We start from the raw sequence: 27,538 nt of genomic DNA, 5'->3' as shown, positions 1-27,538 counted from the left end.
TCAGCTTGTGTCAGTCGACATTTGTTTCTTGTCCATTCTTTGGTGAACGTTCGTTGACTTGCGGCATTTTCCATATTTCATACGTTTTTCCACGTAAGTTCAGTTGTTTCTGCAGTTCTGTTAATGAACATCATTACTTTTGTTCATGCATTGCACTCAAAATATGACATATTTGCTGTTGATTACTTATAAATAAATCGCAAAATTATTGTTTGTCAGACCAGTGTTTTGTCCTGGCCAATGGCGGCCATCATGGTAGACAATTTTCATATATATTTTCTGATGATGATTAAGGTTCATTGCTATTTATTCAAGACCGAATACAATGGTATGTGTACATGAAATTTCTGTATTATTATAATTCATATTTTGCACTAAACGTTTTCGATTATAGAAGAAAGGAGAAGATTCTTTGTTGATTCTTACCTCGAAGGTTGTCATTTTCTTCGTGAAATTCTTGGTTATAACCTCGTGATTATTTAGTAACGAATATGAAGGTTTATAACCTTAGGTTGTATTTATGGTTGTGGAGAATAATTTATATATAATGTTAGCTATTTTCCTGTCATGCCTAAAGACTCATTCTACAGTGTACTTCAGGCTTAAAGGTACAGTAATAAATCCTTTAGTTGGGACAGATATATTGTGCCCCTGAAATTGTAGTGTTAAAAAATATGGTATTATTGTAGTGTATTACAGGGCAATGTAACCTAGTATAAAAACTACTTTTTTCTTATAGAAAAAATTACGCTCTTTACCGATATATTTTGTTGGACATGACTTGAAAGGAAATTAAAGGGATATGACCTACTCTAAGGTACTTCAACCTAACCTGACTCAGATTGCAGCATCCATACTTGCCACTCTCCATATTAGTGATGCCCACCGCTTAATTTTTCATGCGTCCTATCAGATGTCTGCGGTTTGGCTGCTCTATTATTTTGGTAACATTTCAGTGGACTACACCCAGCTTTTTTTTTTGCATGAAAAATCCCATTTTTTCTGTTAGTGTGTTATTATATTATTGGAAATTGTTGTTTTCTGAGGACCACCTTCAATCAGGTTTCCCAGGTGGGAATCCGGGTTTTTGGTGGATTCAAATAAAAACCAATGTTTTAAAGATGATAATAGCGAAACTCAACAAAAATACAACCAAAATAACAGAAAAATCAAAATTTAATGCCAAAATTAGTGAAACGCCTACAGACTAATGACGGCAGAAGTACAGTACCTCTCTCGTACACCGTTTTCTCTCGAGCAGCGTTTTGTGAAGTATCTTTTTTCCCTGAGCACTCATTTCTAAAATGGTTTATGCTCCTCTATTGCTCGCTGAGCATAGACCGTTTTTGATAAAATCAATGACCAGAGTAGGTGAATTTACATTAAATTTATAAATTGATTGAACTCCACTATGCTATATCTTCTGACTACTGTATAGTAAATTTTTTTTAATGAGGCAGAGTTGCACCAACATTTGGCCCGGAAAATTTTCTTAATAGCTGATTGGTCGGAACTATTTTTGTCCGAATACATCCGACCAATCGGCTATCAGGAAACTTTTCAGAGCTAAAAGGGCACCCTTGCGATTCGGTGCAAATATGCCTCGTTAAAATAAATTGACTATAGTCATAATAGGGTCTGAAGCAGAAGGGGATAAAAGGCTCTTGTAAAATTACCTCTGGTAACTTGAGCATAAATATTTTGTTGCTCTTTAAGTGGTTCAAAAAGGCAAAAACATATATATAAAAAACAAGCTGTCAAAAGCAAATACAAGGACAATCCAAATTCAAACCATTGTTCTCTAGTCTTGGGTAGTGCCATAGCCTCTGTACCATGTTCTTCCACTGTCTTGGGTTAGAGTTATCTTGCTTGGGGGTAAACTCGGGCACACTATTCTATCTTATTTCTCTTCCTCTTGTTCTATTAAAGTTTTTAAAGTTTGTATATGAAAGATTTATTTTAATGTTACTATATTTAGAATATTTTATTTTTCTTTATTTCCTTTCCTCACTGAGCTGTTTTCCCTGTTGGAGCCTCTGGGCTTATAGCATCCTGCTTTTCCAACTAGGGTTGTAACTTAGCATTTAATAATAATAATAATAACGCGTGCAAAGTAACCCACAATCGGTCTTCCAGACGAAAGCAATTGACTTAGACTCCAAAATAGCGTTCACATTTCAATCGATCAACAAGCAAGTTATGTCGCTGCTCTCGTTAATCATAATGTACTAAGAAAAAATGTCAAACTAGCCAGCACACATCCATTTCTTATAGCTAATTCCAGTTTTGCTAGAAGCTAATATACTCTATTGAATACTAACCAAAAAAATATTAGCGACCCACAAAGTTGGTGTGCGCAGCACATCCATATCATCTTGCCAGATTGGTACGTTCCCGTTAGGATGTATATTTGCAAGTGAAGCGAGCTACATGGCAGTAAAGCCCTTTTGACTGACTTGTAGATTATTGATAATTATGGTACATTAATTTCACACCAATCACATTAACCGTATGTATTTTTGTTTTTCCAATTCGTTAGGTTTTGTTATTAATGCATTTCTGACCTTTGTTTTAGTATTTTCCCTAAAATAAAATATAAGTAAAACTTGTTTATATTTGGTAATGAATTGATAATTGTTTAATTTTTTTCAATATTAATCTTACCCGATAATCATGTAGCTGTCAACTCTGTTGCCGACAGAAATCTACGGTCGGGATACGCCAGCGATCGCTATACAGGTGGGGGTGAACACCACAGCGCCATCTGTGGTCAGGTACTCCAGTACTTCTTGTCAACACCACCTCAATTTTTCCTCTGTCGTGCCTCCGGCTAGACCTACATGGATACGCTGTTGATTCTGGAGTTATTGCTCACGATTTGGTGATGTATTTGCTCTAGAGTTTAGCCTTCGCTATTCAGGAAGCTTTATCATTAGCTTAGCAAGTTTTTGGAATTAATTTGATTTAATTTTTTATTTAATTTTGGTGACGAAGAGAGTATGAACTCTCTTTCACTTTTAATGGCCGACCCTTCCCTTAGACGGAAGTGTTGGTGTCGAAGAGAGTATAGACTCTCTTTCTTAATTTTGCTTAACAAAAGTTATAGATTTATTTTATATCGCTCCGCCTTTTATAGGCCTCTTCGATTAACTTCCTTTTATTATAAACTTATTAAAATTAATTTTTATATTTGTTTATATTCGACCTTTCCTAATAGTAGGCGGTCTTTTCTTGGAACCGAAGTTAATTAACATTGAGCCCGTCATTTCGTTTTTACCTGTTAACATATTATGCTATTTTAATGTTTTTGAAAGAATTTCTTTGATAGTCTTGTACTGTTTTCAAAGTTGAACTAACGTTTTGTTTTGTCTCTGCAGTTGTTGACGTTCAGAACGTTCAACTTGCGCTCTATCGTTACGATAGAGAGAGAGTATTCACGGTGTCACGTTGCAGTAAGAGTAGAACGATTCTATCGTTTTGTTCATTCTTTCTTAGCTTAAATGGTTTTAATTCTAATAAAGGAACTTTTTATTTGGGAAATCTTTCAGTTTTTTTCCTTTAACAATAATATGTTTTAACGATATATATAATTGGGCTCATCTCTCAGGTTCTAAGTCAAGAGAGAGAGAGAGAGAGATAGAGACGGAGGGAGAGAGAGGAGGATAAACGTTTCGTTCAAGCGGGTAACGTTGTTATCGTTTTTGCTCTTCTCCCTAGTCTCTTTAGGGGAAGAAGGTAAACGTTTCTAGAGTTTTATTCTTGTTCTCAGGCTTTATGCGGTGAGAGATTTTAAACGTAGTTTATTTGATCTAGTGTTTAGTCTCTTTTCCAGCCACTGAATTATTTATCTTTCATTATGTTTTTCTGTTACATTGTAATACTGTTTTCGCAATTACTAACTTTTAATGAAGGATAGAATTGCGTGTTTCAGGTACAAACCACTTAAAGTTTCGAGTTCAGTGAAATAAGTGCAAACAGAAAATCAAAAGTGATAAAGTGTTAAGCGCAAAGTGTTACAGTGTTGCGTTCGAGGGTTCGTCTGTTCGTGCCAGTTGTTCGCCTAGTCTGGGACCTCTTACAAGCTCCCAAGCAGGGGAGAAGTAACGTCGAAGGACTTATGGGTTCATCAGGCCTTGATCGACGAACAGACGTTTCCCTCCGTGGTTTCGGGTGTAACCAACTCACGTAGCCGACGTGATCACCCCACCCACACAAAGACGAGAGAGCCCTTTTATTCCTCGTCTGCGGAAGAGGTTTCTCGCAGAAACCATGGACCAAATCTTGCAGCTTTTAAGTGCAAGTCGGTCCCTTCCGCGCAAGTCCAACTCCTAGGTGGTGCCATTAGCACTGGGTCAGTTCGGACTTGCTGCAGTACGACAACTGCACACCTCACAGAGAGGCAAGGTGGTATCGCAACAGGCAGTAACTCCGTCTGTTGCCGCACCAGCTGTTTTAGACCCTCAGTCTCAACGGACAGTAGCTCCGTTTGTTGTTGTCTTTCTTAAACTCTAGTGGTCTATGCTGCAGACAATGCAGTCTCAGCTTGCGGTGTTGATGCAGGAGTTTCAGGCAGAGAAGGTTAGCACACCTCCTCCTGCGAGCGCTCCTCCACCTCTGCGCAGTCCACCCTGCCAGACGTATGATGTTGAGGCTCCTCCTGCCTCCATGCGTGAGCTGCCGCATTGGGAGTTGCCAGGTACCAGCGCTATGCAGCAACCTCCACTTTCCTTGAGGCAGGAGCCTCATGCTATGTGGCAACCGCCTCAACTCTTGAGGCAAGAGCCTCAACTCTTGAGGCAAGAACCTCAACTCTTGAGGCAAGAACCTCAACTCTTGAGGCAAGAACCTCAACTCTTGAGGCAAGAGCCTCAACTCTTGAGGCAAGAACCTCAACTCTTGAGGCAAGAGCCTCAACTCTTGAGGCAAGAGCCTCAACTCTTGAGGCAAGAGCCTCAACTCTTGAGGCAAGAGCCTCAACTCTTGAGGCAAGAGCCTCAACTCTTGAGGCAAGAGCCTCAACTCTTGAGGCAAGAGCCTCAACTCTTGAGGCAAGAGCCTCAACTCTTGAGGCAAGAGCCTCAACTCTTGAGGCAAGAGCCTCAACTCTTGAGGCAAGAGCCTCAACTCTTGAGGCAAGAACCTCAACTCTTGAGGCAAGAGCCTCAACTCTTGAGGCAAGAGCCTCTCTCTGCGCAGCCACCTCCTCAACCCTTGAGGCAGACGCAACTCTTGAGGCAGGAACCTCATGCTATGACGCAGCCGCCTCAACGCATGCAGCAACCGCATTCTTCACAGCATGAGCCTCTCTCTGCGCAGCTACCTCCTCAACCCTTGAGGCAGACGCAACTCTTGAGGCAGGAACCTCACAGGAGCCTCATGCTATGCAGCATCCTCCTCAAACCATGAGGCAGGAACCTCATGCTATGCGGCATCCTCCTCAACCCATGAGGCAGGAGCCTCATGCTATGCGGCAACCTCCTCTACCCATGAGGCAGCCTCATGCTATGCGGCATCCTCCTCAACCCATGAGGCAGGAGCCTCATGCCATGTGGCATCCTCCTCAACCCATGAGGCAGGAGTCTCATGCTATGAGGAGCCTCATGCTATGCGGCATCCTCCTCAAACCATGAGGCAGGAGCCTCATGCTATGCGGCAACCGCCTCAACCCATGAGGCAGGAGCCTCATACTATGCGGCATCCTCCTCAACGCATGCTGCATGAGCCTCATCCCTTGCAGCATGAGCCTCATCCCATGCAGCATGAGCCTCATACCATGCAGCATGAGCCTCATCCCATGCAGCATGAGCCTCATCCCATGCAGCATAAGCCGCACGCCATGCAACATGCTCTGCTTACCTTACAGCATGCTCTACATACAGCATGCTCTGCATACAGCATGCTCTGCATACCTTACCGCATGCTCCTCAGTCACACATCTTTGGTTGTTGCCAACTCACTAGACTGTCAAGCAGTTTCATAACGTTGCCTTCTAGTCTGCTGCTTTTGCACCAGTGAAACCCTCACTGAGAGAACTTAGCTTTTCTCGGATATGGTTCCTGTAGATGAGAAAGTGCTATTCTCCCTCCTTCTGATATTCCCTTGAGGACTCTGTCATTTGGAGAGGAGCCTTTAGCTGCTTAGCCTCCTATGGACTTTTATTTAAGCATAACATGCTTCCAGGGAGGGTAATGGTTCCACTTCAGTCGCTAACCCCGTCTGTTACCACACCTGCTCCCATAGACCTTGAGCTTTGTTGCAAGACATGCAGTCCAAGCTTAGTCCTTGTTAGAGGATTTTTTGTTTACGGAGTCAGTGTGTCACTGGGAAGACGTTCAACAACCAGCAGAAGTGACTTGTTGTGACGCAGTGCGGCAACCTCAGCAACCCGATAAGGAGTTGTCTGTACGACCCAGACAGTCTAGACAGCTTCGGGTTGTCGCTGTACTTCCTCGCTTCCCCATGGTTGACAGTTCACAGACTGTGCAGCAGTACCATGATCTTGTGTCCGGCTCCGTCAGACGACTAGCTTTTAAGAGCTCCCACAAGTCGTCGCTGTCTGGAGATTCTCAGATGGACTAGGGATCTGACCAAGGAACTGGGCCTCCTGGTCAATTTTGAGGAGTCCCAGCTCGTCCCATCCCAGACCATTGTCTACCTGGGTATGGATCTTCAGAGTCGAGCTTTTCGGGCTTTTCCGTCGGCCCCAAGGATCTACTAAGCCCTAGATTGCATCCAGAGCATGCTGAGAAGGAACCGATGCTCAGTCAGGTAGTGGATGAGTCTAACAGGGACACTTTCATCGCTGGCCCTGTTCATCGAGTTAGGGAGACGCCACCTCCGCCCCCTTCAGTGTCATCTAGCGGCTCACTGGATAAAGGACATGACGCTAGAGACGATCTCAGTTCCTGTTTCCGAAGAGGAGGTCTACTCTCACGTGGTGAAAGAACAGCTTTCTTCTCAAGGAAGTCTACCTTTGGCTGTTCAGAAACCCGACCGCCGTCTCTTCTCTGACGCATCAGACACGGGCTGGGGTGCGACTTTGGACGGACAGGAATGCTCGGGAACATGGAATCAGGAGCTAAGGACACTTCACATCTATTGCAAGGAGCTGTTGGCGGTTCATCTGGCCTTGATAAACTTCAAGTCCCTCCAGCTTAACAAGGTGGTGGAGGTGGACTCTGACAACACCACAGCCTTGGCTTACATCTCCAAGCAGGGAGGGACTCATTCGTGGAAGTTGTTCTAGATCGCAAGGGACCTCCTCATCTGGTTAAAAGATCGAAAGCTCACGCTGGTAACGAGGTTCATTCAGGGCGATATGAATGTCATGGCAGATCGCCTTAGCCGGAAGGGTCAGGTCATCCCCACAGAGTGGACCCTTCACAAGAATGTTTGCAGCAGACTTTGGGCCCTGTGGGGTCAGCCAACCATAGATCTGTTCGCTACCTCGATAACCTAGAGACTCCCGTTGTATTGTTCTCCGATTCCAGACCCAGCAGCAGTTCACGTGGATGCTTTTCTGCTGGATTGGTCCCATCTCGACCTGTATGCATTCCCGCCGTTCAAGATTGTCAACAGGGTACTTCAGAAGTTCGCCTCTCGCAAAGGGACACGGCTGACGTTGGTTGGCTCCGCTCTGGCCCGCGAGAGAATGGTTCATAGAGGTACTGCAATGGCTGGTCGACATTCCCAGGACTCTTCCTCTAGGAGTGGACCTTCTACGTCTACCTCACGTAAAGAAGGTACATCCAAACCTCCACGCTCTTCGTCTGACTGCCTTCAGACTTTCGAAAGACTCTCAAGAGCTAGGGGCTTTTCGAAGGAGGCAGCCAGAGCGATTGCCAGAGCAAGGAGGACATCCACTCTCAGAGTCTATCAGTCTAAAGGGGAAGTCTTCCGAAGTTGGTACAAGGCCAATGCAGTTTCCTCATCCAGTACCACTGTAACCCAGATTGCTGACTTCCTGTTACATCTAAGGAACGTAAGATCCCTTTCAGCTCCTACGATTAAGGGTTACAGAAGTATGTTGGCAGCGGTTTTCCGCCACAGAGGCTTGGATCTTTCCACCAACAAAGATCTACAGGACCTCCTTAGGTCTTTTGAGACCTCAAAGGAACGTCGGTTGTCCACTCCAGGCTGGAATCTAGACGTGGTCCTAAGGTTCCTTATGTCATCAAGATTTGAACCTCTCCAATCAGCCTCTTTTAAGGACCTCACATTAAAAACTCTTTTCCTCGTGTGCTTGACAACAGCTAAAAGAGTAAGTGAGATCCACGCCTTCAGCAGGAACATAGTTTTCACATCTGAAACGGCTACATGTTCCTTGCAGCTCGATTTTTTGCTAAAACGAGCTTCCTTCACGTCCTTGGCCTAAGTCGTTCGAGATCCCAAGCCTATCCAACTTGGTGGGGGACGAACTGGAGAGAGTACTTTGCCCAGTTAGAGCTCTTAGGTACTATCTAAAAAGGTCATAACCTTTACGAGGACAATCAGAAGCCTTATGGTGTGCTATCAAGAAGCCTTCTCTTCCAAGGTCTAAGAACTCAGTTTCTTACCTATTCAGGCTCCTGATTAGGGAAGCACATTCTCATCTGAAGGAAGAAGACCTTGCTTTGCTGAAGGTAAGGACACATGAAGTGAGAGCTGTGGCTACTTCAGTGGCCCTCAAACAGAACCGTTCTCTGCAGAGTGTTATGGATGCAACCTATTGGAGAAGCAAGTCAGTGTTCGCATCATTCTATCTCAAAGATGTCCAGTCTCTTTACGAGAACTGCTACACCCTGGGACCATTCGTAGCAACGAATGCAGTAGTAGGCGGGGGCTCAGCCACTACATTCCCATAATCCCATAACCTTTTTAACCTTTCTCTTGAATACTTTTTATGGGTTGTACGGTCGGCTAAGAAGCCTTCCACATCCTTGTTGATTTGGCGGGTGGTCAATTCTTTCTTGAGAAGCGCCGAGGTTAAAGGTTGTGATGAGGTCCTTTAGTATGGGTTGCAGCCCTTTATACTTCAGCACCTAAGAGTCGTTCAGCATCCTAAGAGGACCGCTACGCTCAGTAAGGAAGACGTACTTAATAAAGGCAGAGTAATGGTTCAAGTCATCTTCCTTACCAGGTACTTATTTATTTTATGTTATTTTTGAATAACTAATAAAATAAAATACGGGATACTTAGCTTCTTTGTTAACATGTATGCTGGTCTCCACCCACCACCCTGGGTGTGAATCAGCTACATGATTATCGGGTAAGATTAATATTGAAAAATGTTATTTTCATTAGTAAAATAAATTTTTGAATATACTTACCCGATAATCATGATTTAATTGACCCACCCTTCCTCCCCATAGAGAACCAGTGGACCGAGGAAAAAATTGAGGTGGTGTTGACAAGAAGTACTGGAGTACCTGACCACAGATGGCGCTGTGGTGTTCACCCCCACCTGTATAGCGATCGCTGGCGTATCCCGACCGTAGATTTCTGTCGGCAACAGAGTTGACAGCTACATGATTATCGGGTAAGTATATTCAAAAATTTATTTTACTAATGAAAATAACATTTTACTTGAATTTTGCGTAAAGAGGGTACATATATAGTTTTCCAATGTGATCCAAATAAAATTTCTCATGTTATGGAAAAGGTTGTCAAAGAAGAAGTTTTGTGTGAAAACAGTGGTCGATTCATTATTCCAGAATCATAAGGATAAAGTTCCACTAAGGTTTCGTCACCAGCGTAGTTATTTTTCGATTAGGTGAGAAATTAGAGTTTTAGTGAATATTTGAAAAAAAAAAAATTGATTTGAGGACATATGTTCGAAGGTTGTCAGTTAAAATTTATTTATACTAGAAATTTGGACAATTATATGCATATCATAAGATTATGATTAATCAGGCAAGGATAGGTCCCATTTCATTGTTTATTTACTTAACCCTCTCATTTATTTCTTTGCTTGTTAGTCTTTGCCGTAGTTCATTCCTACACAAATACAAATTATAGTCCATCAATAATTCCACTAACGTAAGTGAACCAGGGACAGCCACTTGAACTTTTAATTAGGTAAGCATAGTTGCCGGTCAGATGAAGAAACACTCGCTTTGTCTTCAGCTGCCAGACAGTACAGAAGTATTTCTCGGCATCCACGTCTGGCTGTTTTAATCATTTTCTCTGAATACAGTACTAGGTACATTCTACTCGGGGAGATAATCCCAGTACGGTCTCGATTCATTCGCTGGGTACGTACAGTACCAGGAACATTCATATCTTTAAGTATACACTTCTGTTCAAGGTACCGCCGCTCTTGTTCTTTAAGAGAATGAGTGTATGCACTGCAGGCAGAAATGAAGTGCTCTGCCCGTTCAAGGTCTCGTGCAAGAGTATGACCAATTACATGTACTGTATGTCAGGAAGTAGCCAGCTACCTTCGTCCTTACATGCCTTGGGCTGTTTCCAAGACGATTTGGTGACATAATTACCATGCTCACAATGAATAAAATCTGCTAGAGACAAACAAGAGTCCACAGATATTCTCTTGCTCTACCGAGTGACAGGATCCTCCCCAATCTAATCTCACCCTGCTTAGTTAAGTCTTGTAGGTAAGCCCTCAATGTCTTCTGAAGGAGTGGGTAGCTAAGGCTACTTCGCCCCAGTGAGCACAGTGTTGACACTAGTAATTTTAAATTGGTGACTTTGACCCTGATACCAATGACCCCAGTGGTAATCCCCCTGTGCAGTGCTTCCTAAGTGTGACCGGTTTCATGGTTCCTTCCTGCTGTAAACCCAGCATCTTTGTTGTAATCCCCAGTGAGTGTCTTAACTTCCTCTGTAACATTATTCCCTAGTCTTGTAGTTCATGTTGGAGTAACCAGAGCGGTCTCTAGGTCCCTCACGAGACAGGAAGCATGTTTTCTGTGGTATTGCATAGACGTGAATCTGAGATCTAAAGTAAAATGACCGTCTGGTCTTAATCTCTCCTTCCCCTACCTTGGTCATGAAACGGTCAAACCGTTACTCGCTAGGTCTGACAATGCTGGTGTGCTATGCTTCCTTCCGAGCTCCATTCTTTAGAATCTAATGAAGTATCTTCCCCGTCCCTCCTTGACGAGGAGGAGGGTGACTGATTGTATACCAACCCATTGAACATCATACGCCAGGTATATCATCCCAGACTGCTATCCCCTTCAGGGGAAGGGATTCTTTGTGATGGACTGATAGGGAGTTTCAGTCCTCTCCTTTTCTCCCATACTGTAACAGACAAACACTAACACTCCAAGGGAAGAAAAAGAACCAGCCAGTTCAGTTCTAGGAGGAACTTCCTGTCCACCAATTACCAAAATGTCTTGTTTAAAAGACAAATGGTTTGTATATGCATAGGAACAAAGATATTTTAGAAGCAAGCAGTATTTTTTCTAGCTATAAAAAGTTGTCTTTTAAGTTTTAACTTTCTACCTCAACCAACCCTCACAGTCCTGAGTTTAAGGTCAGAAGTCGAGTCTGCCTGGTAGGTGGGCAGAGCTATTCATCTGCACTCACCACTTTGTTAACGAGGTCCGCATGTCGTTAATTACCTTTTTAATGAATTCAATAGTTGTTAGAGTACCCTAAAGGCATCCCTTATTTTAAAGGACTCGTGTTTGCTTAGGAAAAGAACAAATTACTTTATTGAAATTTTTATTTTATGAATAGTACTTACCTGGCAGTTATATATATATAGCTGATATCTCTCTAAATCGGCAGAATTTTTCAAAACGAGGCAACCGCCTTGTGGTGGTTGGGAGGTAGGTAGTAACACTCGTCACAGGGTGGTCCAAGGAATCATTCCCATGTCTAAGACTTCAGTTCATCTCTGCCGGCTGGATCGAAAACATCGTCGGTCCACCATTGAGAGTTTTTCGAATCATTTTCCCTTCTTCGCTTTTTTGGACTTCGTTTGGTGAAGTAAACTGATTTAGGGTTTTGGCAATCGTGTTTTATTATTATTATTTACTTTGTTTATCGTGAGTGATAACTTAATTTTCGTGTTTGTGCGAGTGATGTATGCAACATGAGGTTACCGAAAATGTCAGTTGATCCTCACAGTTTGTATGCAGAGGTTTTGTTTGTGCACTATATTTTAGTTGCGAAGTTTTTAATCCTGATGAAGAGTTTAATAGTGCAAGTTCAGCCTCGTCTTTCGCGGAAATACGTTCAGGCAACTCACGTCACAGTCGTGTGATGTAATCTTCATGTATGTCTTGCAATTCTCTTTATTTGTTTTATGCAAAGAATGGGAGGAATTCCACTTATATAAGTTTCTTAACTTTTAATGTAAAATTTTAAAGAAATGTTTGTCCATTTGGTGTTCGTTCTTTAAATCATCGATCTAATTTCATAAATTAAATAGAACTAGCGTATGGTTAATTTGCGCTGTTTCTCGTTGCTATCGGTGCAGTCCCAACATGCCTTGGTAGCGTTCTTTTCGATATGGGAATTAAAGTGTTGGCTATTATTCTCCAACAACAACTAATTTATATGGAAATTCTAGTTTTAGTAGCTTTTTCATTTATATGTTCCTATTGTTTACATTTATATATATAGATACGTTATTGCTATATCTGTTCTTTTTATCATTACAACTCGCTTGTTTTTTAATTCCCTTTGAATTAATCGTGGATTACATTTGTTTTCCCTTTTTTCTGTTCATTTTAATCTTTAAAGTATGTTTGAAAGTTTATTTTATTATGGAAATGTCAGTTTTATATTCTATAAAAAATATTTTGTTAGTTTATATAGCAAGTACTAGAGACGACTTTGCTTTCTCATTCAAGCCCGTGGCAGAAGAATAAGTTCTCTCACAACGGGCAGGACTAATTATGGTTTTTTGTGTAAGAGTTTAATAGTGCAAGTTTTCAGTGCTAAATTAGGCATTGGATTCTTTCAGCACAGGGACGTTGTTTTCCTAGCCTTAGACCTCTTCCAAGCTCCCCGGCCCATGGGAGAAGGAACGTCGATCGCGAAAGGAAACGAGAGGTGTTAGCTCACGAGCAAACGCCCTCGCGAGCGTTCCTGTTAACGTTCCCAGAATGCTCGCCCTTGGCATGGTAAAGCAAAGAGCATTGAACTTAAGATTCTTACACTGCTTTTAGAATTTTGCATTGCATCACTTTTGATTTTAATGGCAATTCTTAAGTCATAGATATTCTCTGCTAATATCAATGCTTACAAACCATCATTGACTCGGTTTTTGTCCCAGAGCGCCAGTCGGCCTTATGAACCCTCTGGTCGGAACCGAACGCGCCGAGCGGCATAGTGAATATCATTTTGCCTTAACGCTCGGCGCTAAGTCTTTCAAGACAGGACGAATGCAGCCTCGTCTTTCAGGGCGTATGCAGCCTCATCTTTCAGGACGAATGCTGCCTCGTCTTTCAGGACGAATGCTGCCTCGTCTTTCAGGACGAATGCTGCCTCGTCTTTCAGGGCTAATGCAGCCTCGTCTTTCAGGACGAATGCAGCCTCGTCTTTCAGGACGAATGCTGCCTCGTCTTTCAGGACGAATGCTGCCTCGTCTTTCAGGACGAATTCTGCCTCGTCTTTCAGGACGAATGCTGCCTCGTCTTTCAGGACGAATGCTGCCTCGTCTTTCAGGACGAATGCTGCCTCGTCTTTCAGGACGAATGCTGCCTCGTCTTTCAGGACGAATGCTGCCTCGTCTTTCAGGACGAATGCTGCCTCGTCTTTCAGGACGAATGCAGCCTCGTCTTTCAGGACGAATGCAGCCTCGTCTTTCAGAGCAAATGCAGCCTCGTCTTTCAGAGCAAATGCAGCCTCGTCTTTCAGAGCAAATGCAGCCTCGTCTTTCAGAGCAAATGCAGCCTCGTCTTTCAGAGCAATTGCTGCCTCGTCTTTCAGAGCAAATGCAGCCTCGTCTTTCAGGGCGAATGCTGCCTCGTCTTTCAGGGCGAATGCTGCCTCGTCTTTCAGGACTAATGCAGCCTCGTCTTTCAGGGCGAATGCTGCCTCGTCTTTCAGAGCAAATGCAGCCTCGTCTTTCAGAGCAAATGCAGCCTCGTCTTTCAGAGCAAATGCAGCCTCGTCTTTCAGGGCGAATGCTGCCTCGTCTTTCAGGGCGAATGCTGCCTCGTCTTTCAGGACTAATGCAGCCTCGTCTTTCAGGGCGAATGCTGCCTCGTCTTTCAGGACGAATGCAGCCTCGTCTTTCAGGGCGAATGCTGCCTCGTCTTTCAGGACGAATGCAGCCTCGTCTTTCAGGACGAATGCAGCCTCGTCTTTCAGGACGAATGCAGCCTCGTCTTTCAGGGCGAATGCTGCCTCGTCTTTCAGGACGAATGCTGCCTCGTCTTTCAGGACTAATGCAGCCTCGTCTTTCAGGGCGAATGCTGCCTCGTCTTTCAGGACGAATGCAGCCTCGTCTTTCAGGGCGAATGCAGCCTCGTCTTTCAGGGCGAATGCTGCCTCGTCTTTCAGGGCGAATGCTGCCTCGTCTTTCAGGACGAATGCTGCCTCGTCTTTCAGGACTAATGCAGCCTCGTCTTTCAGGACGAATGCAGCCTCGTCTTTCAGGACGAATGCAGCCTCGTCTTTCAGGACTAATGCTGCCTCGTCTTTCAGGACGAATGCTGCCTCGTCTTTCAGGACGAATGCAGCCTCGTCTTTCAGAGCAAATGCAGCCTCGTCTTTCAGAGCAAATGCAGCCTCGTCTTTCAGAGCAAATGCAGCCTCGTCTTTCAGAGCAAATGCTGCCTCGTCTTTCAGGGCTAATGCAGCCTCGTCTTTCAGGACGAATGCAGCCTCGTCTTTCAGGACGAATGCAGCCTCGTCTTTCAGGGCGAATGCTGCCTCGTCTTTCAGGGCGAATGCTGCCTCGTCTTTCAGGGCGAATGCTGCCTCGTCTTTCAGGGCGAATGCTGCCTCGTCTTTCAGGACGAATGCTGCCTCGACTTTCAGGACGAATGCTGCCTCGTCTTTCAGGACGAATGCTGCCTCGTCTTTCAGGACGAATGCTGCCTCGTCTTTCAGGACGAATGCAGCCTCGTCTTTCAGGGCGAATGCAGCCTCGTCTTTCAGGGCGAATGCTGCCTCGTCTTTCAGGACGAATGCAGCCTCGTCTTTCAGGACGAATGCAGCCTCGTCTTTCAGGGCGAATGCTGCCTCGTCTTTCAGGGCGAATGCAGCCTCGTCTTTCAGGGCTAATGCTGCCTCGTCTTTCAGGACTAATGCTGCCTCGTCTTTCAGGACTTATGCAGCCTCGTCTTTCACGGCGAATGCAGCCTCGTCTTTCGGGGCGAGTGCAGCCTCGTCTTTCGGGGCGAGTGCAGCCTCGTCTTTCGGGGCGAGGGCAGCCTCGTCTTTCGGGGCGAGGGCAGCCTCGTCTTTCGGGGCGAGGGCAGCCTCGTCTTTCGGGGCGAGGGCAGCCTCGTCTTTCGGGGCGAGGGCAGCCTCGTCTTTCGGGGCGAGGGCAGCCTCGTCTTTCGGGGCGAGGGCAGCCTCGTCTTTCGGGGCGAGGGCAGCCTCGTCTTTCGGGGCGAGGGCAGCCTCGTCTTTCGGGGCGTGGGCAGCCTCGTCTTTCGGGGCGTGGGCAGCCTCGTCTTTCGGGACGGGGGCAGCCTCGTCTTTCGGGACGGGGGCAGCCTCGTCTTTCGGGACGGGGGCAGCCTCGACTTTCGGGACGGGGGCAGCCTCGTCTTTCGGGACGGGGGCAGCCTCGTCTTTCGGGACGGGGGCAGCCTCGTCTTTCGGGACGGGGGCAGCCTCGTCTTTCGGGACGGGGGCAGCCTCGTCTTTCGGGACGGGGGCAGCCTCGTCTTTCGGGACGGGGGCAGCCTCGTCTTTCGGGACGGGGGCAGCCTCGTCTTTCGGGACGGGGGCAGCCTCGTCTTTCGGGACGGGGGCAGCCTCGTCTTTCGGGACGGGGGCAGCCTCGTCTTTCGGGACGGGGGCAGCCTCGTCTTTCGGGACGGGGGCAGCCTCGTCTTTCGGGACGGGGGCAGCCTCGTCTTTCGGGACGGGGGCAGCCTCGTCTTTCGGGACGGGGGCAGCCTCGTCTTTCGGGACGGGGGCAGCCTCGTCTTTCGGGACGGGGGCAGCCTCGTCTTTCGGGACGGGGGCAGCCTCGTCTTTCGGGACGGGGGCAGCCTCGTCTTTCGGGACGGGGGCAGCCTCGTCTTTCGGGACGGGGGCAGCCTCGTCTTTCGGGACGGGGGCAGCCTCGTCTTTCGGGACGGGGGCAGCCTCGTCTTTCGGGACGGGGGCAGCCTCGTCTTTCGGGACGGGGGCAGCCTCGTCTTTCGGGACGGGGGCAGCCTCGTCTTTCGGGACGGGGGCAGCCTCGTCTTTCGGGACGGGGGCAGCCTCGTCTTTCGGGACGGGGGCAGCCTCGTCTTTCGGGACGGGGGCAGCCTCGTCTTTCGGGACGGGGGCAGCCTCGTCTTTCGGGACGGGGGCAGCCTCGTCTTTCGGGACGGGGGCAGCCTCGTCTTTCGGGACGGGGGCAGCCTCGTCTTTCGGGACGGGGGCAGCCTCGTCTTTCGGGACGGGGGCAGCCTCGTCTTTCGGGACGGGGGCAGCCTCGTCTTTCGGGACGGGGGCAGCCTCGTCTTTCGGGACGGGGGCAGCCTCGTCTTTCGGGACGGGGGCAGCCTCGTCTTTCGGGACGGGGGCAGCCTCGTCTTTCGGGACGGGGGCAGCCTCGTCTTTCGGGACGGGGGCAGCCTCGTCTTTCGGGACGGGGGCAGCCTCGTCTTTCGGGACGGGGGCAGCCTCGTCTTTCGGGACGGGGGCAGCCTCGTCTTTCGGGACGGGGGCAGCCTCGTCTTTCGGGACGGGGGCAGCCTCGTCTTTCGGGACGGGGGCAGCCTCGTCTTTCGGGACGGGGGCAGCCTCGTCTTTCGGGACGGGGGCAGCCTCGTCTTTCGGGACGGGGGCAGCCTCGTCTTTCGGGACGGGGGCAGCCTCGTCTTTCGGGACGGGGGCAGCCTCGTCTTTCGGGACGGGGGCAGCCTCGTCTTTCGGGACGGGGGCAGCCTCGTCTTTCGGGACGGGGGCAGCCTCGTCTTTCGGGACGGGGGCAGCCTCGTCTTTCGGGACGGGGGCAGCCTCGTCTTTCGGGACGGGGGCAGCCTCGTCTTTCGGGACGGGGGCAGCCTCGTCTTTCGGGACGGGGGCAGCCTCGTCTTTCAGGATGATAGGACAATCGCCGCCTTGTCCTTTCAGGGCGACGCCACGTCTTATAAGCTCTCTGTCAAGGATGACTTTAGTGATCACTTTTCTCCTGTTGAATTGTTTGAGGTTAACAGAAGGAGAGGATCCTAGTTCTGTTGCTCCATGTTCCCCACCCTCTTAGTTTTCACGTGGTCATTAATGGAGCTTTAAGAATATATTAATTTTTGTTTCTTAAAACAGAAACCTTTGATGACTAACAACAGTAGGATCCAGACTTTGCTACTTCTGGCGAGCCTGGGAGAGAGGAGCAGACCTTTGGTCAGTGTTTTTTCTGGGATGGATGCGAAATCTTTTTCCTAGTGAATCCTCCTTTGTTAGTTACTCCGATAAGACTTTTCTGCCTAACCGACTTTGCAACTTCAATGTCTCTCTTTTGGGAGAGGGAGTCTTTTGTCCGGTCCTGGACGTAAATGCTCTTTACGCCTTCGTTCAGAAGTCAAAGTCCTCCACGGAGACATCAAAATCTTTGGAGAAGAGGGGAGCAGACCTTTGGTCAGTACTTCTTCTGAAGGAGGATTACTTTTTCCTTTTATAGGGAAACCTCCTTTAGTTTTTAGCTACAACGATTCTCTCTCCCAGTTCTAGAGAGGAGTCTAAGTGGCAGGCTATGCAATCAAACTTTATCTGGGGTTTGTTTACAAGGAAGAATGGGTCAGTTTTGGGCGTGTGTTTTGATCTCAGCTCCGCCCCTCTCATGTTCACGTAACTTTTGCTTTATGTAGCGGAATGCTGCTCTCTGGAGAAATCAGAGCGTCCCTGTATCTTGATTTTTAGATAATGTTGAGCCTATCGAATAATTAGGTCTTCCTGTCAGCAAGAAGAGTCTCTTCTGACACCAGGACGCTCAGCACCTTGTCTTTTAGAACGTTCAGCGTCTCGCTCTGTTAACCTCTCGGCTCCATGTCTTACAGGACTTTTGGCACCACATCTTACAGGACTATCGGCGCCACGTCTTACGGGACGCTCGATGTCAAAGTTCTAGCATGGGGCATGACTTTGAACATGAGAATCTAGGACTTTTTGATGACACTAGTCGAATCGTGTGTCGAGATCAAGGACGCCTTCGTTCTGATTTCTTGGATCTAGAAAGGAGGTTTGTTCTAGGGCAAGAATCATCGGGATAAACATGCTCAGCAGGAAGAGACTTGTTTTTCCCTCAGAATGGTCTCTCAACCCGCATGTCTGTCAGTCTCTGGATGTTGTGGGGCAGACCTGTATCAGACCTTTTTGCCTCCAACTGGAAGAAGAGGACCCCCTACTGCTGCTCCCTAGTCCCGGATGAGGAAGTTCTGGCAGTGGACTCCTTCCTGATGGATTGGACGGGGGTGGACATGTTTGCGTTGCCCCCGTTCGAGATCATCAATCTGGTCTTCAGGAAATTCGCTCTCCTCGATTCGGGGCGAATGATCATAGCGGCTCCATTCTGGCCTGCTAGGGAATGGTTTTCGGAAGTGATGGGCATGTTGATGGACTTCCCAAGAAGACTTCGGCAAGTCCAGATCTTCTCAAACAGCCCCACTTCGAGAGGTATCATCTTACCCCCCTTGCTTTCAACTGACTTCCTTCAGACTGACTAGAAGCTTGTCAGATCTCGAGGCTTTTCGGCACAAGCGACGAAATCTATCGCCAGAGCAAGGAGGATCTCTTCACAAAGAGTCTACCGATCTAGGTGGGAGACCTTTAGAGCTTGGTGCAGGCGGCACAGGTTTCCTCATCCACTACCTTTCTGAGCCAGATTGCAGACTTCTTCTTGTACCTCAGACAGGATGCTAAGCTGGCTGTATCTACCATCAATGGATACAGCAGTATGCTCTCCGCCATCTTTAGGCATAGAGGCCTAGAGTTGTCCCAAAATCAAGGTTTGCAGGACCTCATTGGGTCTTTTCAGACGACGTAATAGGTACTCTTAAACCTGGATGTGGTGTTTAAGTTTCTGTGCTCCAAGAAATTTGAACCTATCTCGCTAGCCTCTCTTCGGGTTGTAACAAAGAAAACCCTCTCCCTTATGACTAGCGAATGCCAAGAGGTCAGCGAAGTCCAGGCGATTGAGAAGAGGGTGAACTTCAATTAGGATAGGGCAGTTTGTGGCTTAAGGTTCATCTTTCTCGTAAAGAGCGAGAACCCTTCGTAACCCTGTCCTACGACGTTTGATGTCATTAACCTCACGAACCTAGTGGGTCGAGAGAAGGAAAGACTCCTCTGCCCAATTAGGTCCCTCAAGTTTTTTTTTTTTTTTTTTTTTTGGCTCACACTATGAACGTGAGCTGTGCATCCAACTTGTTTTGGTGTTCAATGAAAGGTCCGCCAAAACCCGTCTAAGTATGCTTTGTCCTTTTTCCTGAGGGAGAAAATTAGGGAAACCCACCTCTTATGTGAGGAGGAACACTTCGCCCTGTTGAAATTACGGGCTCACGAAGTGAGAGCCATTGCTACCTCTCTGGCATATCAGGAATATATGTTAGTTAGGCTATTCATGGATGCTATTTTCTGGAGGAGCAACTCTGTTTTCGCTTCTCATTAACTTAGAGAGGTGAGAGTAGACTTTGGCAAGTGCTATACCTTGGGCCCATACATAGCTGCGGTTTCTGTATTAGGCAAAGGAGTTAATAACCCCACTCAACCTTGGTTTATATGCATGTATGAGGGTTTGTGTTTTTATGATGGTCTGTGGACTTCGTCTTTTGGTGCGGTTCCCTCAGTCTAGATAGATAGTTTATGTCTATGTTGCAGGGTTAGGTGGTTAGTTTGAGTAAGGTTGCAGTTTTTATTATATGGGGCGAAGGTAGTTTCTGAAGTCTAGTCAAGTTGTTGGTCTTATCCCTTTGACAGACTCGATTGAGTTTTTTGCAGCTTTGCAGGCTTACTCCTGGATATCTCCTAAGGGAAAGCCACCCTAAAGGCTGTACCTTTGAATCATCTACCTTAGCAGGCAAGGAATCAAGGTGTTTTTATCTCCTACAACTCTTTTGTTGTTTCCCCAACGATGTTTACTGTCTGTTTCCCTCCTCCAAATGTGTGAATCAGCTATATATATAAAACTGCCAGGTAATTCATGAAAATGGAGTTTTTATGATAAAACAAAGTTTTATGAATACTTACCTGGCAGTTATATATATATTCTAAGGCTCACCCACCTCCCCTCAGGAGACAGGTCGGGCATAGATGAACTGAAGTCTTAGACATGGGAATGATTCCTTGGACCACCCTGTGACGAGTGTTACCACCTACCTCCCAACCACCACAAGGCGGTTGCCTCGTTTTGAAAAATTCTGCCGATTTAGAGAGATATCAGCTATATATATATAACTGCCAGGTAAGTATTCATAAAACTTTGTTTTATCATAAAAACTCCATTTTATTGTAATTTATGGAGACTAGCTTTTGATATCTAAATTACTCTGTGGTGGGCCATGTGATCTAAATTCTTTGAGGGGAGGCACTAGGGGGATAGCGGGTATAGAAAATCTGTCTAAACATAAATCAGTTGAAGATAAACATGTTTCAGGATAGTACGATTGATTGGGTTCAAATCTTTTATGTAGATAATTTTAATGTTGCTGTATAAGAGACTTTTGGATCAAAGAAAATGGGTTGGTTTCCATTCTATATTTGTTCTGTAACTGAAATACAAACCACACTATTTACATGGGGTAATTACTTCGGCGTAGCTGAATGACGAGCCATTAGAATTTTAACGAGGGTTTACTACCCCACCGCTAAACTAGCGGGGGTTAGGGAGTGGTAGCTTGCTATCCCTCCCTCACACACACTAGTGAATGCTTCACCTTGCTTTTGGCTTGGGTGGTGATCAGACGTGTCTGCTCTCACCCTCTCTTGACTGCCATTAATCTGTTTTGCTTTCTCTTTCCTACATTGTGTGTATGAAGTTGGCCTCTATTATTTAATAATGCGTACGTGTCCTGGATTACCTGGCCGCCCTTGTGGGACTTTTATGTCGGCGGTCGACACTGATCCCCACACCTTGTGTCCTCGTTGTAGGGGCAAACGGTGTGATAGCGGTAATGTATGTATTGAATGTAGGGAGTGGTCTACCTCCCAGTGGGAGAGGTTTGCCCGCCGCTGGAAGAAACAGTCTAAAAGGGATATTTCTCCTTCAGAGGCTTCTTTGAAGAGAGAGAATTCTAGGACTTATTCCGTAGCCCTTTCCTCCTCTGAAGCTCCCACTCGATCGGTCTCTTCCGAGAGGCTGGCGAGTGGTAGTGTAGACTGTATTGCTGTTGACCGATCCTCGGGTGCGGGAGAGGTAGTTGCCTCCCATAGCGAGGCAGCTGCCCGAATATTGATTTTTCTGTTAATAACAATGATTTATTGCAGCTCTGGGCTTCCTTGGGGCTTCAGGGTTCCCCCTCCAGGGAAGCCTTGTTTGACATGATCAAACTAGGTGCAGCTGTTAAGCAATCGCTGACGACAGCAGGGATAGATCCTCTGTCTGTCGTTGACGTTGTTGTAACGGAGGCATCGGGTGTGTCTGCTCAAACTCCTGTGCCTGTTGTTGCTGAGGTAGGTGAAGGCTTAGGTTCCCCCTCCGAACATCCTTCAAGGGAGGAACTGTCCTACGGTCTCTTCTGCCGGTGACTCAGTTCACTTACAGAGACTCGTCTGCGGAGGTCTTGCGATGGTCAGCTTGCTGATCCCACGGCCCCTCGTGGGCATATAAGGCGGAAGGCTCGTCCTCCCCTTCGCCGTAGAGGTCTTCCTTCTCACAAGGGAGTTAGGAGGCGCCTCTTCGGCTCGTCATACCCGCAGCCCTCTGCGGAGGAGACGACTCACCGTTCACCGTTCCTGCCAGCTACCACCTTAGACCTCTCCAAAGATCGTTCGCGATCCCCTTCGGAGGAAGGTCGTCATTCGGGGCACTGTGACCAGTCTCCCTCCAGACCTGCTGACCTGCCGTCACCTTTCAAAGATGCTGACGCGCTTTACGCGCCAACCCAACCTATCATTGCGCAGGCATTGGTCCCTTCGGGGCATAAGGGACTTGAACGCAAAACTGTGCCTCAAACCCTTAAGCGCCAGGTTAAACCTGCGCGCCATCATGCTGCTGCTGCTATTCCTGACTTGGCGCCACAGCGCTCACCTGCGCACTTGTTCCTGTTACACGCCAGGGTTCCCCTGCCCGTCCATAACCTACTGCGCGCCAGCGCCCACCAGCAGTTCCTGATTTAGCGTGCCCACCAGTTCCTGTTACGTCGCGCGCAGTCCAAGAGGCACCTAGGTTAGCGCACAGGTGCTCACAGGTGCCTCTAGACCCTCAGCGCACTTCTGGAGTTAGGCGCGCCCATCGCGCGCAGTTCCTGATACAGCGCACACGCGCTCTCCAGCACGCTTCTACAATTCAGCACGCAGTCCAGGAGGTGCCTAAGTTAGCGCATGGGCAGTCACAGGTACCCCTGGTCTCAACATCCAGACTGCGCAATCCTGTTCGCGCGCCCAACTCAATAGCGCTCACCTGTGCGCCCGAATCCTGTTGCGCGCCCATCGCAGCAGCGCTCACCTGTACGCCCGCACCCTGATGCGCGCCCACGATCCCCTCAGGTTAATATGCCTGCACGGACTGCGCAGCGCTCACCTGCGCGCTATCACGAGGCTGCGCAATCGCGCAATCGCGCCCTCGCCCAGTCTTCCCAGATACGCGCTACTGCGCACTCGCGCCCGACAGTACCGCATCAGGTTGATGCGCGCCCACGCGATCTATTGATTGCGCCCATCCAGCCTTTAACCCCGCCTCACGATCCAGCTCCTGCTCGCCACACGCCCTCGCCATCTCCTACGCGCCCACGCCATCAACCTCGCACGCCCACGCGACCGCAAAATTCATGCTGCGCACGATCCTTTCGCGCGCGACCCAGAACAGGGCTTATCGCGCGACCACCAGCGCGATCGGTGCCCCGATCGCCAATGCGATCACGCACAAGGTTTCACGGGGCTTCAGGTGGACAGGTCATAGTCTCGTTCCCCTCCCCGCAAGCGCAGAATAGCTCGCTCGCCGGAGGAGGGGAGGTTTCCGGACAGGTCTAAGGATTCTCTTATTTCAGCTTCTCTTCAGGCGAACCCTCGTTTGTCGACTCCTCCAAGGGATCGAACGATCCCCTTCCCTCCAGAGGGAGTGTCTGACAGGGCGACTGTCAGCCAGCATCCCTGGTTTGGGACCATAGTCAGAGCTCTTATGCAGGCTATGAAGCCTGTGCTCTCTGACCTAGGTCACAAATCAGTGGCAGCTTCCTCTCCCCTGAAGAGGAAGAGAGGAATCCCCTCCGTGGTGACTTCTCCGAGGGCTATCCTGTCTCCTCGCAAATCCTTGCGCAAGGCTCCTTCTCCCCCCCCCCAGACTTTCTCTCCCTCCCCTGCGGATGAGTATTACCCATCCTCAGGAGAGTCGGACGTGCTGGTCCGTTCCCCCATTGCACCAATGGGGGAAACTGCGCCTCTTCCTGAGAAGTCTTCTCGCACAGGGGTGGAGAAGAGCTTGCATCCATCGTTACTAAAGTCCTGTATCCCTCCCAGGAGGGAACCGAAGGACTCGAAGACTGTTCCTAAGTCTTCGGCAAGGATCAGACAGGAGCCAGCTAGACCTTTGGAGAATGTCCACGAGTCCCCCCAGGAAGAGCCACTGGGGACGGGAGACTTTGCTGCCAGTCCTTCAGGAGGAGAGCACCAAGAGTCAGAACATGCATTCTGGCAAGTTCTGACCCTCATGAGGAACCTCAACGGGATTCCAGACCCAGAGATTCCTCCTCGTGAGTGTAAGGACACGGTCTTGGACCGAGTCTACGGCATCCAGAAACCCTCTAGGGCCAGTGCAGCTTTGCCCTGGTCGCAAGGGATGAAGAGTGCCAGAGACAAGGTCGAGGGCCAGCTCTCTGAGCTTGCCTCCTCCAATAGATCCAGCGCCGGTAACAAGCTCCTCCCTCCTCCTAGAGTCCATCAGAGGAGGTATTTCGAGATCCTAGAGGAGACTTGTTTGGGTCTTCCGGTTCATCACTCCGTGGAAGAACTCACTGGGGGAGTCCCTCTAGAGAGAGACTCCAACCGGTATGTGTCCTATTCTGCTACTGAGATCCTAAGCCAGGAGAAGGTGGCGACGTGTGCCATGCAGGCAACTTCGTGGCTTGACATCTGGCTGGGGTCTCTGGGCATCCTGGTGCGCTCTGAGGATCTGTCCAAAGAAAGCACCAGGAAGGCACTGGAGACATTCTTGCTCTCAGGCACGCGGACCATTGAGTTTCTGGCCCACCAAGTCTCGAGCTTGTGGGCCAACACGATTCTCAAACGACGGGACGCAGTGGCTGAAAGATTTCACCAGAAGGTCCCCAGTTCCGACGTTAGCAGGCTCAGACACTCTTCCGTTCTCAGTAAGAGTTTGTTTTAGCCTAAGGACGTGGAGCTAACCGCTGAGAGGTGGAGGAAGTCCAACCAGGACTCCCTCATCCATAGGGCCCTGACATCGAGGCCCTACAAACCTCCAGCAGCCCAACAGCCCCGTCCAGCTAAGGACACAAAGAAGACGACAGCAGCAAAGCCAAAGGTGTCTAAGCCCTTTCCTGCCAAGGGCAGGAGGGGCAAAAAGTCCTCCAGGGGAGGTAAAAATCCTAGAGGAAACGGCCGAGGCCGTAAACGCTAGTATTGGCAGTCACCCTGCATGTCCACCAGTGGGGGGATGCCTACAAAGTTGCGCGACAAGGTGGCAGCAACTCGGGGCAGATACCTGGACGATTTCCGTGATCGGTCAGGGTTATCGCGTCACGTTCATAACATCTCTACCTCCCCTGACAACGAATCCAGTGTCATTGAGCTCCCTTACCATGGGATCGGTAAGGGGCAGGCCCTCCGGGCAGAAGTCCAGACCATGTTGAAGAAGGACGCTCTCCAAGAGGTAGTGGACGGGTCCCCAGGCTTCTACAGTCGACTCTTTCTTTTAAAGAAGGCGTCTGGAGGCTGGAGACCAGTCATCGACCTTTCAACCCTGAACGGATATGTCAAACAGACTCCGTTCAGCATGGAGACGGCAGACACGGTCAGACTTGCAGTGAGACCACAAGACTTCATGTGTACACTGGACCTTAAGGACGCGTACTTCCAGATCCCAGTCCATCCGTCTTCAAGGAAGTACTTAACATTTTGCCTAGACGACAAAATCTGGGAAAACAAAGAGGAGGGTCACCAGGAATACCATCTTGGCCTGGATTCGCAAGGTAATACACCTGGCCTTGAATCCTGACTCTTCTCTGTCACGTCGCCCTAGAGCACATGATGTCAGGGGCATAGCTACGTCCCTGGCCTTCAAGAAAAATTATTCAGTGACGCAGGTCCTGCAAGCAGGGGTGTGGAAGCGTCAGACCACCTTCACACCCACTACCTGCAAGACGTGACACACAGGAGGCTCGATACGTTCTCTATCGGCCCTGTGGTGGCTGCACAATAGCTAGTCTAACCTCAGGCTCCTTAATGGACAAGTAGCAGAAGGTTGAGGACATTGTTACCCGGTTTTAGTCTGCGTGAATGAAAAGATTTGTCTGGCCCTTATTCTTTTCTTCATCCTCTCCTCCCTTGGAGAGAGCAGCATCCTGGGTTCTCTGCACAGCTGACCTCAAACCACTGCAGGTAAACCATGCTTCCTTGTGTTCCTAGTATTAAGTGTAATACTGTCATGTCCCCATACCCTGACGAGGTGGTATTGGGTGAGTCCTAGCCTAGAATTCCATCTGAAGAACTCCAGGTCAACTTCCTAGGACGAGTCACTTCTTCACCTTCACACACAGCTTATGTAGGCCGCAGCAGTTTCACAGCATGCTAGCGAGGCGCAGGGACTCCTTATTTTCTGAGTACTTACACACTCGAATATGCAGTCCCCGGGCAAAGCCAATGCCAGTATGGCAGGGACTTACCGCCCTTCCTAAGGGTTGAGTCACCCTATGTAAATAGCGTGGTTTGTATTTCAGTTACGGAACAAATGACAAATTCGTAGATAATTTGTAATTTTCCTAACTATACAAACCTTAGCTATTTACAATTATGTGCCCGCCAGCCCTGTCCCCCGGGATAAGTCCTACCTCTAAGCAAAGTGAAGCATTCACTAGTGTGTGTAAAGGGGGGGGGGGGTAGCAAGCTACCCCTCCCTACCCCCCGCTAACTAGCGGTTGGGTAGTAAACCCTCGTTAAATTCTAATGGCTCATCATTCAGCTACGCCGAAGTAATTATCCCGTGTAAATAGCTAAGGTTTGTATAGTTAGGAAAAATACAAATTATCTACGAATTTTTCATATTTGTATTTGTATGGCCTTCAGTAGTTATGTCTGTGGGTACAGTATTAAGCAAAGAATTTAGATAATGTAGCTATTGCATTGTGTGTACTTAATGGAATATCTTTTTGCAGATAATGGCATATATTGTCGCTTCGAAAGGAAAAATGTCTAAAGAATTTGAGCACCATTCGACCTACCTAATGGCTTATCCAATGAGAGAGAGAAACATTTTGAGAAGGCACACCTGATGAGAGAAAAGAAAATACCTTTCTACTTGCATCCAATATGTTAGAAGGCAAGTATCACAGATAGAGACCTTTGATGTTAATCTTTTATCGTACATCTGATTTTCCCTTCATGGGTTTTTTTTTTTTTTTTGCAGACCTGGGTCAAGTTTATATTTTGATTTTATTTTTTATAGCCTTACGCTAAATGAGACCTTGGTGTGTATAGGGTATGTAATCCATGGTAACAAACACAATAATGAAGAGTGACTACTTTTGATAGGGCACATAACCAACTTCATATCAATTTGGTATTACCTAATACTATTCAAGACACTTTTAATGTAAAATTTACAAATTAATTTTACCCAGCTAAGAAAATATCTGTCAAATTTCTAACTGATCCACTCTGCAGTTCCAAACGTATAAAACATTCTAGAGCACAAAAAAAATCTCCAAAAGTAGGTGACACTAATAGAGGTCTATACTAGTTTTAAATTCATCATCTGTACTATAACACCCAGCAGAATTGGCAATCATTTTAAGGCACAATAAAGATCTATACATGTTGCACAGTGTAGGCTACTCCTGTCATGGTATATCAACGCCTAAGTAAATCTGTTTGCATCATTTATTTACACAAGTAAATTTTTAATTAGTTTATCCATAACTAAGTAAACGTTATTGATAATGTATTTGTTTTCTTCTAGGTGACCTTTATAGCAACAACGCAATGGTGTATGACTCTTGGCTAGAACAGAGCATTCTCAAGTCAGAATTGACACTGGAAATTAACTTATCAATGTGATAAAAGGTAATATGGAAAATATACCCTA

General features: G+C 47.5%; 1 long non-coding RNA gene across 1 annotated transcript; it reads left to right on the top strand.

Annotated features, from left to right (window-relative positions):
- On the top strand, nt 1–27,538 carry LOC137638275 (uncharacterized). Its single transcript, XR_011043984.1, has 3 exons — nt 1–93; nt 26,610–26,773; nt 27,413–27,538. It is a non-coding gene; the product is annotated as an uncharacterized lncRNA (long non-coding RNA).

The sequence above is a fragment of the Palaemon carinicauda genome, chromosome 3 (genome assembly GCF_036898095.1).
Source record: "Palaemon carinicauda isolate YSFRI2023 chromosome 3, ASM3689809v2, whole genome shotgun sequence".
In the NCBI taxonomy this organism is placed as follows: Eukaryota; Metazoa; Arthropoda; class Malacostraca; order Decapoda; family Palaemonidae; genus Palaemon; species Palaemon carinicauda.
This window is presented reverse-complemented; position numbering and strand designations above follow the sequence as displayed.